Source organism: Protopterus annectens, chromosome 6.part0 (genome assembly GCF_019279795.1).
Source record: "Protopterus annectens isolate FY-2018-M chromosome 6.part0, PAN1.0, whole genome shotgun sequence".
NCBI classification, from domain to species: domain Eukaryota; kingdom Metazoa; phylum Chordata; order Ceratodontiformes; family Protopteridae; genus Protopterus; species Protopterus annectens.
The window spans coordinates 1,291,792,815-1,291,810,558 of NC_056737.1; positions in this window are offsets into that span (position 1 = coordinate 1,291,792,815).

Consider the following 17,744-nt stretch of genomic DNA (forward strand, 5'->3'; position numbering starts at 1 on the left):
AAGTATTTAATCATGGTGCACCTCATGGTGCCTGTGATAAATCAGGGAGATAATAATTTTGCTGATATTGTCCTGAGGATTGCTGTCAAAATTGTACTCTACCTCTTCCCTATGATGTCTTTTTCCTTGTCCCTACCCTTGGAAGTCAGTATTGAACTGCTGAAGTTGAATATCTACTAACTTTTTCTTTTGTTATTTTTCTTCACTAGGGATATTGTCTGCTACATATTGTGCCTGATTTATAATTTCAAGAATGCCTAAACTTTGCCAATTCAAACATACCTTTTTAATCTGTTCTTGTATAAGTGGTAACAAGCTCCCTACAAAGGCCACCAAAAATTCATTTGCTGATGCACCATCTGTAGGCTCTGGATGTACACAAAAGGCTTCAAATGCATCTATTTTGCATTGTAGATATACATCAATAGAGTCATCCTCTCTTTATGCAATAACTTTTATTTTGTCTCAGTTTCAGTTGAGGGGCATGCTGTGGTAATGGCTTTTAAAACGGTATCTCCATCATCTGTATGTTTCAAAATATTATTAGCTAGTGTGGAGGTTTTTATTACAGCTCCTGTGTTTTCAATGGTGAGGTTTTGCAATTGTACATGTCCTTCTAAGATATTTGCATATTTTGCAGAGTGTGTTCAAATGGGAAGGAGAGACTCATCAATACTTTGAAAATCCAATGCAGCCCAAGGACATACCAATCTTATAGTAGGTTCAGCCTTGCTATCTCTATCTCCTGCGGGGTTTCTTACTTCCAGCAAAGTGTGTATCTGTGTGGAAGTTATATCAGAATCAATAAAAGAGTCATAATCTGTCTCTTCTCCTGTAGGTTGGTTTGCAGAGAATGTCCACTGATATTCCTTCCAATCAATATGATTGGTAATTAAGTACTGTTAAATCTTCCCCAAAGTAGTAGTTTTTGCCAGCTGACTTTTATTAGGAAATATTTGTAACACTTCCATTCCATATTTATGTTTGTGATTTATGATTGTTTCCCTTTATTAGCTATACACATTAACATTTGGTCTGAAGGTATTACAGTTTGACACTGTGGACGAAATCTAGCATTATAACGTGACCCAGAGGGGGAGACTAGAAGTGCTAGAAGTAAGTTGGGCTGTATCACCTCACCTCCACCTGCCCTCTTGGACATAGAGAACACTCAGCATCTTGAAACACAGGTTGGTCATAAGGTGGAGGGGGTGCAGAAGGTAATGAAGTGCAGTCATCATCTGTTGATTCTGGCTGTATGAGTGATAACTTCTGTTAAAGGATACATACCCCAGTGATGGAACTTTTCCTCTGCACATTTTTTGTAAAGTGTTAACTCTTTTATTAGCTGCCTGCAGCTGTGGCTTTAATCTAGATAAGTTATATTTTAAGCTTCTAACTGCAGATTCCTTTTCCTTATATTTAGATTTTTCTTGCCAGTCATTAAAAACTGACAACAAGAGGCTGGTATCTTGTTACCCTTCTGTTTCAGTTTACATTTTTATATTTTCTAAAATTTCTTATCAAAAGTGCCTTTTCGCAGAAACTGTAAAGTGTTATCATTTCTTATGAGCTGAGACCTTTTTACCAAATAATTACAGCTGTCTCTGCCATATTTATTAAAATGTACACCTGTCTAGATTATCATAGTCTGGCTCCTTAAAATTATTTGTACTAGTGTCCATTATAAAAAAAAATGTTCTCATGCCAAAAGGACAGATCTATTGACTAAAATATAGGGTCACTCAAATTCCCAATGAAGGAATTCTCTGACCCTTTTTCTTTATATCTTGATTAGAACCCTTTCTCACTCTTTTTTCATTTATATAAATGAAAACAAACCATATTAACATGTTCACAATCAGAAACATTATACATCACATATATTCTTCTGTACAATATGATCAATCCAACATTACATAAATTGATCAATTTCTGCCCTCCTTTAAACATTATTCCTCTTCCAAAACATCCTTATACATGTATTATTGCAACAATTTGATTTTTTTCTATGTAATTTCCTTATACCGCTTTGTAAAGATCCCACTTCCACTTCTTTTGTCTCTGTTACAATATTCACTTCTTCAAATATGGTTAGCTTATACTTCAATTTCCATTTCTAGTAATTGCAATTTTTGGCAGCCACCAGAATTAAACTTAACAAGACTTTACTATGTTTAGAAAATTTAGATCCTATATCCCAGCCCAGAAAAATAATGTCCTTTGTTATACTAATCTGCTCACCCAGTATTTCTGACAGACTACTCTAGGGGATCTTTAAAGCCTGCCAACTCATTACACTCCCAAAACATTTTATTTATTTATTTATTTGTTTAGTTTATTTATTTATTTATTTATATATTTTGTTATTTAGTTATTTGACATTTGTTAACCAGGGTAGTCCAACTGAGCCAAGGGCCCATTTTCAGTGGAGACCTGAGGAGAAAAGTTATATTCCCACTTACCTTTTAATTCCCCATCACATGTCCAACATTTGCCATCTACCTGCCACTTTCACTCTTGAGAAGGATTTTCTAGTACTTCTACCAGGGCATCACAGTCCCTGGGATAAGGATACTTTGTTCTTGTATGTGTTGATTAAAGCCCCAGTAGCACACAATTATATCTAAAGGGTGTTAGTATACTTGATTACACAGACAGCCAGTGCACTTGATTCATACAATTTATCCACTCACGTGCAATTAAAACTACTAAACAAAGTTTTAGTAAAGCTTACCTGTAGAAACTTAATTGTGTATTGTCACAGCAGAAATTTGCCTGACAGAAAACCTGTCTCTTCAAGGCTTGGTGGCAATTTCTAATGCAGCAGTACATAACCATCTTGGAAATCTGAACAGCACAGCACCAGACAGTAAAGGTACCAAACAACTTTCACATGAGGCAGTTCAGCAGAGAATAACAATCTCATTTATTGCACAGAAAGACCCATATGTGGGACACTAGGAAATCAATATCTTGTATCCCTCTAGCTACAAGAATCAACATATTTTATACATTTTTCATTAAAAGCAACATTATTGCAGCAGTTATAAAATTGCCACTAAGAAAGTAGAAAATCACGCTAATTTTGCTAAGGCATTCCATATTAGGCACGAGTTTTGAATTCCATGATAGAACATTCTACTCAGAACATGTCTTTTACTTTTCTAACCCTGCCATTGCTTGCTAATATTAGACAGGAAGCAAGCTAACAGATACATATTGAGGGACAATCTGAAATTTCATGCTGCTATGAAAGCATATTAGAAATGAAATGAACTCACTATCACTTTCCCCTTCTCCTTATGTTAAAACCTTCACACTATTCGCATTCTAATAGCATAGCTAAACTATGGATCCACATCCCACTAACAATGAAATTTCTTCTGAATGCAAAAATTATCTATGAACCTGCTTTATACACCACGTTAACTACAATATTAATATTTTCTGTCCTACTCAGTTCCTTTCCTCACCTATTTCCTTCTTGCAAACGTTTCTTGTCCTCAACTGACTCTTTCTGCTCTGGAAAAAGTTTTTAAAAAGATTAAATATAAAATAAATGCATGCACAATGGGCATCAATGGGGATGTTCTGGGGTTAATAATAAAGAATTTACTGCCCCATGTTTTCTTGTAATTTGTTACACAGTATGTTTTTAGTGGCTGGAAAGTACTTCCAATGTTTAAGATAAGTGACTCTTCCAGGGAGGAGAATTAGCGACCAATAAGTTTGACATGCATACCAGGGAATTGTTATGAAAGGGTTATTTTAGAATATACTGTTGACTTTTATGAGATCTAAGCAAGATTTCATCAAATTGGGTTTGTTTTAGGTCATTCTTGTATTACTAAATTATTTAATTTTTACCAAGTTGTTTGGGAAGCATTAGATGCTGAGCTTATAGTGGATGTGATGTTTTTTATACTTAGCCAAGGCTTTCAGTTCTGTACAGCACTCTATGATACTATCAAACATGACAGAATATTATACAAACAGCTATGTTGTAAGATGGATAAAAACTGTCTGCATGGTAGAAAATGTAGGATGAAGACTAGTAGTGTGCTTTCAAATGTGAGGACGATCAGTTCTGTATCAGGTCTGAGTCAGCTCTGACATTCCTCATGATCTATTTTGGGACCAGTATTGTTTGTTATTTTCATGTCTAGTTTACCATTGGAAAATAAAATATGGTTAAGCAAATACACTCACTATTCCAAACTAGGCTTAGTAATAACTAATGTTGTAAATACTATTTCCAAACACCACCAAAACAAACCACCACGAACAGGAAGGCTAGTGATAAAAAACACTGTGCATTAATTTCAAAACAATAAAATGGTATAAATTCTCCTAGCATCTCGGCTTTACAAAGCCTTTACAGAGTAACTCTTCCACTAAAACACACATCTTTTATACATCTAATGTTATATTATTTAAATGAATGTTATGTTTATTTATTTATTTATTTACTTTTGCTTACCAAGGTAGTCCAACTGGGTGATAGCCCATTTTCAGCAGAGGCCTAGGGAGTAAAGCTCCAGTACAGGTCTAAAAAGTTGTTACAAAAATTATACAGTGAACAATAATTGTATTTTCTTTGATAAGTAGAATATTTACAGAACAAAGAATTTTACAGAGAACAATATTTATAAGCTTTTACAAAAACAGTGAACTATATTTAGAAGGTTTTACAAGATGGTGAGTATTTTCTGGAGGAACTGATAAGAACATATATAAAAGGTAAACGTTGTGTACAAAGGCTTAATAGATTTTGTGACATATATTACATAGGGACTGAATGTATGCAAAGAGCTGATCCAGAGAAGAATAAAGTATAATATATGATATAATGATATGATATATCATGATATAATATATCATTATGTAATATAAAGTAATTTGAGCAAACTTGATACACGGGCAGTTTTTAAGTTCTATGGAGCTCCTTGCTAAAAAGACAATCCCTGCTACCCATATGCAATATAAAATTCTATACTGAGTAAAGCTGAGGTAATTTGACATCTCAGTATTAATAGAGATAAGTTGAATTTTGGTCAAAATCTCATGAAAGTTTTTAGGAGGTATTGATATAAAATTAGAAACATACTGAAAACTGTTACCAGCAGTATTTAAATCAATTGTGTGACAAAATTTAGAGAATGGTGCTATCATTCAAATGTGCAAAAATACTCAGGAAGATTACAGTGGGCTCAGAGGTATTTCAATAGACAAAGTAGAGGTTTAATTAAGAGGAACGGAATACAAAAAAGGTTGATGAATTTTGTCTGTTTATACAGTTAATTATAGATTAGATTGGGTAATTTAATCACCATTTATAAATGCATGCATGATGAATTTTATGGAGATAGAATTGGAATTAAGTGGTTGTTGTCCACAAGGAATAATAATTTGTTTGTATATATAAACATGCATAAAAACAATGGGTTTGGGGAATTCTTTCCACTGTAGGTCTTTGAGATGGTGCAGCTTACTACTAATTAGGATTAGGAAACTATATACAGTAAGGTCATTTAAAAGATTCTTGGATTGCTGGTTGGAAGAAAGAGTACTGGACCCTATGTACATTGGTGGCAAACTCTTTGCAGGCCTCTCCAGGCTATGACTTTGATATAAAACCATTGAACAGTGAACACTGAAAGAATTCACACAGTTTTGTAAGTTGACTTTTTTTCTTTTCAAAAAATGAAGAAGAAAGAAAGGAAGGGAGAAAGAAAAAAAAGTTAATGCAGTATTTTAAAACATTCACACTCTATATTTAGTTGAAAAGATCTGTGATTTCATTTTTCAGCACTTCCATGATTTAATAAGCATTTCGGAAATACACAGGCCTGTCTGATGTGTGGTTATATTTGCTTACATGGGCTAGGCTATTCTTTGCAGAGAAGCTGTAATATTCCCTATAGCACCTGGATGACCAGTTGAATTAATTCTGAAAGTTCAATGCATTGCAGGAAGTGTGGTCTGTCTAACTGGTGCATCTTCAGAAATAGTTAAAGTAAACTTGTAGACATCAGTATTAGTAGAATAATTTTATATCTATCTTTCTTATTATGGAAGTGCGTCTCGTATAGCAGGGTATTTGTGGACTGCAATGACCAGTATCTTGTTGTAACCCCAGATTTGTAGAAGATTGTGTTTTTGCTCCAGCACTGGTTTACTGTGTGTGGTGTCATTTCTTTTCTCAGAGGTTGTGCAACCATAGAACTAGTATATATATAAGTAAGGGAGGTGAGGGGCAAAACTAACATGGGGGGTGCAGGGGTGACTGCCCTATAAAAACATTTTTATGATATATTTGTTGTGAAGAAAAAAGTTTTCTATCAAATGAGTTTCAGTCAAATGAATTTACGGTCAGATGAGTTTTCATTCAAATGGGATTAATAAGCTTTCAATTAAGTGACATGGATCCGTATATATGTCTGTCTAGATAGATATACAGAAATGTATTTAACTGTGGTTAAACACTAATCTCAATGGACTGTTTATGGGTTTTGTTTGACTGTAGTAAGAATACACAATATTACTGAAAAGCAAATCAGAGATATAAGAATACATACAAAGGTATTATAATTAATTATTTAGAAAATATAGACATATTTATAATGTTATTAGAAACAATGTGTGTGATTCAAAGCAAGAATACTAGAAAATCAGGTTGTGGGTTTTGGGAAAAAGCGTGGAGTGTAGGAGTTATGTGATACTATCCATGTTGAAGCATTGTTGATTTTGCTTCTCTGTGAAGCTAAGCCATAAAATCATTCCTGAAGATAGGGAATGAGAGTGTCTCTCTGATTTGTTTGAGGCTGAAGGTCCAAATCTTGGGACCTGTAACTGAGAAAACATGTTCTTTTTCATTTTTGTTCGTTAGTTGAGTTGAATCAGTGTTGAGGTGGAGAGGAAACTGAGGTTATAAAGTAATTATCTTTCATATAGTTTGCTTGAAAAGAAGGGAAATATTCCATGTTCAAAAGTCTATTTGCTGGCAATTCTTTGAGTGATGGGTAACAATTTAACTTTAGATAGGATGTAGTAATTGTGTTCTTCTGGGGAAGAGAGTTAAAAATCTGCATATGTTGTTTGGTATCTTTTGAAGTTATATTATGTTGCACTTGGTGCTAGATATCAATAAGGGGAAGGCATATTCCAGTTGAGGAAAGATGACACTTTTGCCCATTGCGATCTTACTCTGGGGGCTACAAGTGAGAGAATGTTCTGGACCTGAATAGTAGTTTATTGACTTTGGCTTTGGTCATTTGGAGGGTGGAGGGTAAGGTAGGGTTCTAAACACAGTCCTAGGCATCTGTAAGATGTGACATTTTCTATAGATTTATAATTATTGAGTCCAATGCTCTAATTGATGGAAAGCTTTCTGAGTTGCTGGGGTGTTCTGAATAACATTGTAATACTAGTCCTTATGATTGGTGTAATGTCAGTTGTTCATGTTTATGGCTGGTTCTTAAACAGAATGTTAAAAGGAACAGTTATGGCTGCACAAATTAGCCTGAAAAGATGGCTTAAAAGTACTTGCACAAAAAAAAAAAAAAAAAAAAAAACCTGAACAGCAAAAGTATATTTAATGCAATGCATAAATCAATTTGTTTTTTGTTTAAAAGAAATGACACTCTTCAGGCTTGCTGTAATTTAATAGCGAAATGTTTAATTAAAAGACAGTACCACAAGGCAGAATGAAAGGATTCTTGTAAAGAAAAAAGCCCAGCTGTCAAAAAGAGCAGCAAACTGATTCATATTGCTAACATTCTTTTTTTACAAGCCTGTTATCATTAATGAGGTGTTGACCAATCAACTGTATAAAGTATTCAATAAGGCATTATCTATAAAAAATACTTCTTGGATGCCTCACCTTTCACAGAACTATACCTCAAAAATATTCAGTTATGCTCTTCTAATATTAGTCTATGAAATTAAAGAGCTGTATAGGGCAAGAGTTTTTTCAGCTTCTAAACAATAATGAGAATGTATCTGCCAGACAGATGTTCAAGTCTGAGCCTGGGCTCTTTTGAAATCTAATGTGGAGTTTTAATCCACTTGAGAGCAGTTCAAGCTCTACTTGTTCTTTTTCTTAAAAAAATATTTAAACCAATATAATAAGTAACACACAGGTTAAATTTTATTGCATTCCAAAGTCTCCATAACAAAATAGAACTGAACAAAATAATTGAATAAAACTAACTACACTGAAACCCAGAACCTGTATAAACATTTTCCATGTTCAACCCCTACTACATTAGTAGCTGAACTCCTCTCAGCTCAGATGAAGAACAGTACATTAATGGTCTAATATCTTAGACACCCACTGAGACCATTTCTTAGTCATGTATCTTCTTGCCCCTGGACTGTCAATTTCAGTTTTAACCATCAATATGAAAAGCCCTAATAAATAATCAAGACTTCTACCCTCCTCCAGATACAGTGCGACCAAGAATAATATCAGAATGTGAGTTAATTGAAACTGCACAGGCCACAGTCTATCAAGCATTTCTGGAATTTCTGCATTAGATTCATCTAGTTAGCCACAATCCAAAAAATATGGTTCTAGTCACCCAGGTCATCTCATTTATATTGCGAGCAATAACTGCCCACAACTTGATACATACAGCTCAGATTCATGTGATGTCATCGAAGATAATTTCAGCAAATGGAAAAAAATAAAAACTGTTTGCTGAAATCACCTTCAACAAACAACTCAACATTTTTGTTTTTGTAGGGGACAAGCCCCCCTACACACCCTCCAGATTTATGTATACTAATTCTGAGGTCAGACAACACTGGAGGGAAAAAAGTAAAGTTTACTTTTGGCAAAAGTAATTTCATCGAAAAGCACTTGCTCTTTTAACATTCACCATAATTATGTTCCATGACACAATGTGCTCCCAAATAGCTCAATCTACCTGGGCTGTAAAAATATTTAAATAATAAAATAAAATAAAAATTAGATGGTGCAGTGGTGCAGAGGTAGTGCTGTCACATCACAGCAAGAGGTTCTCTGGTTCAATTCTTGGCTGGGCTGCCTTCTGTCTGGAGTCTGCATGTCTTCCCAGCATTTGTGTGGGTTTCCTCCTGGTGCTCCGGTTTCCTCCAGCGTTTCAAAGACATGCATCTGGAGCATTTTTCCCCAGGCCTCCACTGAAAATTGGCTTCGTTCCAAGTCGGACTTTCCCAGTGAACAAATGTTAAATAAAAAGTAAAATAGATAAATAAACACCACCAACCAAAAAATGGAACCTTCTGGATTTAGTTTCATATCTTCACAACTAAATGGTTTTAGACCAAGTTTAGTCTGTGACCAGGTTTCTGTTTCCCACATTAATGTTCATTTCCTAGTCATACAAGCTCTATGGAAACTCAGCAACTTGTATATTGTCTCTATTCATTTTCTAACTCTGGGCATATTACCCTTAGCTACTAGCACCCATTGAGTAAAATGTATTCTGTTTTTTTTTTTATCCTGTATATTATACACCTTTAATTTACAGGCCACTAGTTCAGTGATATCCTACTAAAATTCAGGGTTCTGCACATGAGGGGGATAGTTGGGAAAAGGCCCCAGTATCCACAAAGGAACAAGGAGTATATAAAGATCCTGCCAAAATGAGAATCAAATATCTATGCAACTATATTTTTCTGTGAAAGCAGCATAAGTGATTTTCCAGTGGTAGCAAGTCCAGCCACAGTGGTACGTCCACCTTTGTTTCTTTGATTGCTCATCAAACCACTCCAACCAAGACTTAACTGACTGTACAACACTAACAGGGTCTAGTTTAGTTGAGTGACTTAAATGTCAGAATTGACATGGTCAAGATAATATAATAAACATTTTAAAAAGTCAAATGGATTGCACTTGATTGTACTAAGATCGCAGAACAATGAGGACTGGGGAATGTGCCGTTTTCCCCAGCTTAGTGGGATCTCATAGCTGGTTTTCTTCTTGCTTTTTGATTTTTTAAAATGTTGATCACATTGTCTTGACCATGTGAATTTCAATACTTTAAAAAGTTGGTCAACTAAACTAGATCCCAATGACCAAGAATGGAATTCTGACCTAGATCAATGCTGTTAGGCAAGCCCTTTCAGAACTCCCACTGCTCCTTTTGAATTCAGAACACTGATCGAATTCCAACCATGGCCTCCCGCCCCCAACATACAGACAGGCAGACAAAGAACATTAGCTCCAAATCTCCATTTAGATCCAAAGCTGTACTAGTTCTTTTTAATTGTTAATATGAATTGATGTGCCAGCAGTTCAATGCATCAACATTTTCATTCTGGACAGGAAGTGCTAAATAAAAAAGGATTAATCAATTTATTACAGCATTTGCCTTATAATGCATTAAAAATCATTTCTGTAAATTCCTGAAATTATATAAATTAACTACTACAAAACAATGAATGTTTATAATGTGGCACAAGCTAGAACAGATGTGTATTTTTCTAATACTGTCAGAAATGTAAAAAATAAATGCTCTTCTTATATTGTACAAAAATGTTATTTTAGATAAGTAGTTCTATTTATAATTCCGTTTGCTTTCTAGAAAAAAGTTGTTCATTGGCTAAATCATTTTTGGTGAAATATAAAAAATCCACATCCACCAGAATGCACTTCACTGAGCCAACAGAAATATTGTTAAGATCCTTTATCTCCACTTTTGTCTAAATAGACTTCATCAGAATGATACACATTTAAAATCATTTATTTTTATATTCAAACTAACCAATGATTGTTACAATATAATTAGCCACTTAATCAATTAAGAATTACTTAAAAACATTTGTAAGCTTCTGGTGTCATTCTAAGGGGATCCAGTATCTGTCTGCCTGGGATGACATGATCGACAGGCCACGATGCTTTGCCAGAGATGGCCTGCACCTGTCACCCCTGGGATTCCGGATACTGGCTAAGGCTCTAGCCACCCCTATAGTGCCTTTTTTTAGGCAAGGTTCAAATGACAAATTCACCACCCTAACAGGTACAGGCAAGAAGAATCTGAGGGTATTACTACTCAATGCTAGAAGTCTAAACCTCAAAATGCACTCTCTCAAGGCACTCCTTAAAATGGAGAACATCAACATCTGTGCAGTGACAGAGACCTGGTTCAAGGCTCCAGAGAGTACCCCTGCATTACCAGGCTATAATTCATACCACACCTTTCGGCCACCTAACCTGGACCGAAACACTAAAGGCGGAGGCGTGTCCATATTCATTAAGGATATCCACACCTCCAGGCTAGTTGCTCAGCATAATGCATCCGAGATTATCCAAGTGCAACTAACTCTGGGCAAGACCGCAATCAAAATTGTAGCTTGCTACAGATCCCACACCATGCCCCAGGATTCTCACTCCTCATTTCTTAATACACTGGAAAATATTAGGGTACAACCTAACACCCTAATAATGGGCAATTTCAACTACCCTACCATTAACTGGGAGAACTACTCATGTACCAACTCTTGTGCTCAACGTTTTCTGGAATTCATAAATTCCAGTGCCATGGATCAACTTATCCACACCCCCACCAGGGGCAGCAATATCCTAGACCTGGTTATTACCAACATGGGCAACCGGTGCTCCACACCAGAGGTCAATTCCTCAATGGTCAGATCCGACCATAAGCTAATCACCTTAGACATCCACATCCCTCCCCCACCCCCCATTAGGGAAACCACAGTAAAAGATTTCTCCAAAGCCAACTTCACGCTTCTTAAGACAGAAGTGGCAAACTTCACGACACCCATGCTGATGGACAATAGAGGTATGATCCTACACAAATGCACTTTATAAGCACTTACATGAGTGCATGGATCGTGCAATCCCTAACAGAACCAAGATGCTATCCTCCAAAAAAAGGAAGCCAATCTGGTGGTCCCCTGCCATAAACAAACTCTACAACAGAAGAAAGAAACTGTTGCAAAAAAGAGTAAAATCCCATGATTGGAGAAACTCCCTGGTCAGCTTCAGTAAGAAGCTGAGATCCCTCATAAAATCCTTCAAAGCTAGTTATGAAAACAAAATTGCCACTGACTCTAAAGACAACCACAAAGCATTCTATAGCTATGTCAAGAATCTCAATGGCAACACTCAGATCTGCTCTGAGTTACAGCACAATGGCACTAAATATACAGAACCAACAGATATTGCCAACATTCTGGCAGATAGGTTCAGTGCTAACTTTACCCCTCTGTCATCCCCTAAAGGGCCCATCTCTATACCAGAAGAATGCAAATGTCCTGCAATCACAGCTGCACAGGTAAAAAACACACTATCCAAAGCCAAGAACACAGCATCCATGGGACCTGACAACATCCCAGGCTGTGCTCTACATGAACTACAGAATGAACTGGCACCCCACCTAAGTACCATGTTCAATTATAGCCTCACCTCAGGCTATGTGCCCACTGAATGGCGCACAGCGACAGTTATCCCACTCCACAAAGGGGGAGCCACCACAGACCCCAGAAACTACTGCCCCATTAGCCTAATGAGCCTGGTCTGCAAGGCTACGGAGCGTATCATCATGGAACTTATAAACAATGGCATTGGTAATCTCCAAACTCAGGACCCCACCCAGTTCGGGTTTGTAAAAGGCAGATCATGTCTCCTAAACCTGATAGACTTCTTTGAAGCAGTCACCAAAGCCGTAGAAGAGGGTAAGGTGGTTCACACAGCCTATCTAGATCTCGCCAAGGCTTTTGACACCATCCTCCACTCTGGAATTATAGATAAATTCACTAAACTAGGTATAAATCCCTATGTCACAAGCTGGGTTGCCAACTGGCTCACTGACAGAACCCACACTGTGAAAGTAGCAGACTCCAAATCCAGCTTCAGACCAGTGACAAGTGGAGTACCACAGGGTTCAGTCCTGGGTCCTCTCCTGTTTGGTATCTACTTCTCTGAAGTACAGACCAACACAGAAGGTCTTTGACTAATGAAGTTCACAGATGACTGCAAACTAGGAGCCATAATCAAAATTCCAAAAGATGTGGACATCCTACAAAAGGGCCTTGCTGAGACAGATGCCTGGTGTCAAAGTCATGGCCTCAAGCTCAATGCCAAAAAGTGCATTGTCATTCCTTTTGGTAAAAACTCAGTACCCATGAACTACCACATAGGTGGTAGTCTAGTTAACACCGAAAGTGTGATAAGAGACCGTGGGACACAGGTGGACAGTAGTCTCTCCTTTGATCATCACATCACCACAGTAATCAGGAAATCCTTCTATGTGGCACACCTCATCACAAAAGGTTTCTCATCCAGGAAAAAAGAGGTCATTGTTCCCCTCTACTCTTCACTCATTAGACCCATTATAGAGTACAATGCCCCTTTTGGTATGTACCTCACAAGACATCTACAACAACTGGAAAGGCCACAGAAATACCTCACAAAGAGGATTACCGGCCTCAAAGAGATGCCCTATGCAGACTGTCTCAAAAAACTGCAGCTTTACTCCGTTGCATATCGCCTACTCAGAGGAGATCTCTGCCTAACACACAAAGCTATGTCAAACCCAGAGCTTTTAGACATGCTCCACTTAAAGAAATCCCAATCCCTATGAGCTACATGCTCTAGGGACCTAAACCTTGTCACCACAATAAACAGAACATGCTGGAGGGATAGATTCCTGTCCCAGAGACTTCCCATACTCTGGAACAAACTACCTATCTATATCAAACAAAGCTCCTCATTAGCACTGTTCAAGAAAAATCTTGATGATTGGATGGGAGATAGGAAATTCACCCCGGGGATCACTTCTGTGGCTCTGCTCAACAGTGGCACAGGAAAATAATTTTCTTGGGTTGCGAAAGCCAGGGTACCTTTGGCTAGGCTTATATAGGCCCTAGGGCCAATAGCCTAGTACCTACCTATGAACCTATGAACCTATGAATATACTTGTCGTAATAAAATCATGCAAAAACATTTCTATTTAACTATCTGTCTACTTTAAGCCTTTCTTCTTTTAAAAAAAACACCAGATATTTATCATTTCATTAAGATCATGAGCCTTGTCAGCCTTTAGTTCTAATTGCCATGGGGTTTCTTTTTGTTCAACATTATTTTTAAAGTCACCACCTTTATGATCTAAAGACACTTGTTCTAAAATGGAAAACAAAAATTTCTTGTACCCCTTACAATACTGCTCATGTCTGAAAAGTGCATTATTTTCATTTTTTTGTCTTAATGGAATAAAGGTGCTCCTTGATCTTTTTTTTTTTTATCTAAGCACCTTGTCATTCCTACAAAAAATGCATCACATTCAGAAATACACATATGTAAATAATACCTTTGGAGTTACAGTTAAATAGCCTTGGGACCTTAACAGTCCTTTCCATATGCTGTAAACTGAGATACAGTCCTTCTAAAATGAACCTACAAAGTAGACAACCGCCACATCTGTACATCCCTTTCTTTTTGTTAGATGTTTTGCCAGTTTTTGGTATCTAAATAGTGTCATCTTGTAACAACATCTTAAAATTGCATGTATTTTTGTACACAAATTTGGGGGAAGGTCCTATTGTTTGAATCAAGTCCAAATTGCCTTCTAATAATTTTCAGTTCTTAGTAATCACAGAACAAATACTATTGCTGTCAACAATACATATAGGGACTCTCCTCTTGAAAAAACTACTTTTTGCTGTCTTGATATGTCTGGTTAGTTTGAATATAAAAATAACTGATTTTTAATATGTATCATTTTGATGAAGTCTGTTTAGATGAAAACAGAAATAAAGGATTGTAACATTATTTCTGTTGGCTCTGTGAAGTGCTTTCCGGTGGATTTTTTATTTTTGACAGTATTTATCTTTACCACCTTTGGTTTGGGTTGTTTGTCTTTTTTATTTTTGGTGAAATGCCATTGGCCCAGATTCCAGAAGACTTGCTCTCAGAATAAGTGACTTAGAGATGTTTGTAGATAGAGCTTACACCAAAATAAGTCATTTACACTGAGAAGAAGTCTTTTGGAATTGAAGCAGACTTACAATGGAATAAGTCACCATGAGGACAAGTCTTTGGAATCTGCCCATTATAAGGTTGGTTATTATGTTATAAACTCTTAATCATCAAAAATATCAAAATCTTCATTGCATGGCTTCAAGAAAGAATAGTGTCTGGTTAACATATGTTTTATATTGCTAACACCTACCACTGAACTCATGTCTTTTACATCATATGGCTTAGTACTGTATAAGGGGTAAAGGTTTATTTTGGTTCATTTGCTTTGGTAAACATGTTGCACGTTCTGAAAAATATATTGTTTTACCTATCTAGGGGTGTGTGAAAGTATAACAGCCACCTCAATCCTCACATACACACACTCGCACACACATACAGACACAGCCCCTTGCACACTTGATCACAGTCATAACTATATCCATTCATATACACACACACACACACACACACACACACACACACACACACACACACACACACACACACACACACACACACACACACACACACACAGATACTGTACCTGACCCCTCCAAAACTCCCCTACTGCTAACTCCCAGGCAGACACACACATTCAGACATACACTCACACATGCAGCCCCTTGCACATACCTCCTAATCCCACTTTACCACTAAACTCCTCAGCACTTACCTTTAGAGCGATGGATGAACACAGACTTTTGACCATGTTCATTGCTGTTAGTGGAAGGCTGTTCTGAGTCATCCAGTTTGGACAAATAAACAAAGTTGATTTTTATATAACAAATAGACTGATCTATAGTGTACAGCACCACAGCATGCATGGCTGCTCTAGTACTGCATACATGACTGAGTTTTACCTGTAATGCATGTAGTATTATGACTTATAAAGGGGTGGTGCTGTGGATACTGTTGCTTTTGGGGACTTTCAGATGCTGCACATTAGGATTAAGATGACATGGACTATGTTTTTAAATCATATTACCTATACATGTATAGTGTGCCTTGTAAGGACTGTCAGTTCTGGCATATCATCCTAGGCATAATCTACCCCCTTATATTATATCATGCCAGGGAGTGCACCTAATCCATGTAGACTTATTTTAGAGTGTTTTTGGAATGAATAACAAATAATTAACAAATAATTACAATTTGCACAAACTATGTCTGTGGTTCATTGACTGAGTTTGCAGTTCAAATGGGCTGTCACAGTACATGGTAATAATCACATAATAAAAAACTATACATTTCACACAACACTGAAACCCTGTTCACTGTCATGTGCTTTACTATGAAAACATGTGTATTCCTAATCAAAATCACTATCAGATCTGTCCACTTTACATTTGTACGGCATGTGTAGTAATTGTCCATGTGTGCTCTTCGAGTCTGTCAGTTTCACGCAAGCCATTCAATGCACAAACTCTGTATAGAACTGAGTATGGGGGGTCTCAGTTTCATCTTCACATTGTTCATACTTTCTAATAGTTTCACAATTTGAATCACTTTTATTTCTTGAGTATTTTGTGTGAAACATTCAGAAATGTTTCACTTCCTGCAACAGTGGGGCTTTTCAGTTTTTTTTTAATTTAGATATCATGGCATTGCATTGCATAGTCTGCTGTTATACTTACTTGGCTACCTTATCATGTCTCATTTTAATATTTATTTTATCTATTGCATGTTTTAAGACATTGCCTGTGTTCTCTATATTCTCATCTATGCTGCACTCTAAACTAAGAAATCTGCAGTCACCATCTGTCACCTTCAGACATATGATTTTGACTTGAGGTTGTTAAAATGACTTTGAGTGATTTATTATAATATATTAATTTAAACTCTTTCATACTAAATATATGTGAAAATATATGCATAGCCATTCTATAAAAAGAGCTTATTTTATTCTGCCTATGACCTACATTTGTACATCATTTAATGATATATTAGTATAAGCAGTCACTTTATGTTTCTAAACCTGAAATTGACTTAGAATTGTTCCCAAGTCTGCTGAACATGCAAAAAGTTCTAAGAAACTTTCAACATTTGAGTTGAAATATGACAGTGTTTGAACTTCAGCTTTATTTTCAATGCCCAAATGCTTTCTGGCATATCTCTTCTCAATTAAGAGTGTTATTTTCATCAACTATTTCAAAGATGTAATAATTGCACTGAAAACACTAATGACCTTGAAGCTATAATTTGCTATGACTAGCAAATGCTTCACTTCTTTTGCTGTGAATAGTGTAGACATGTCATAGAAATGTTTTAACCTTACTATTATCTGGTGACATTTGGTATACACAGCTGTCCTAAGTATGTCCACGTCTTATTTCACTTTCTTCAACTTGTTATTGAGCAATTTATGTGATTTTCTGTGCATGTTCTGTTAAATGTGTTTCATGTCCTGATATCTGTTATGGTTTTTATGCATTCAGACATCAGTATATCAACATTTACATACTCTTACAAAAATGATTTACTTTCTTGCAGGTTACGTCCTTTTGGCAGGACATTGACTCTTGTATCGGCATGTCCCTCTCCAATATCTGAAAATTAAATCTTTACTTTGTCTCAGGTTGGTATTCTTGGTACTCTTAGCTTTGTATTCTCTCTCTCTCTCTCTCTTTCTCTCTCTCTTTCTCTCTCTGTCTTTTTCTGTCTTTAATTTGATTCCGCTCGTCCGTTTTTGATACTTTGTATCACTTTAATGGAAATGATATTTCTGACATTATAACCTCGCAGTATGGACATTTTCTTTAGGTGATGGTGACTG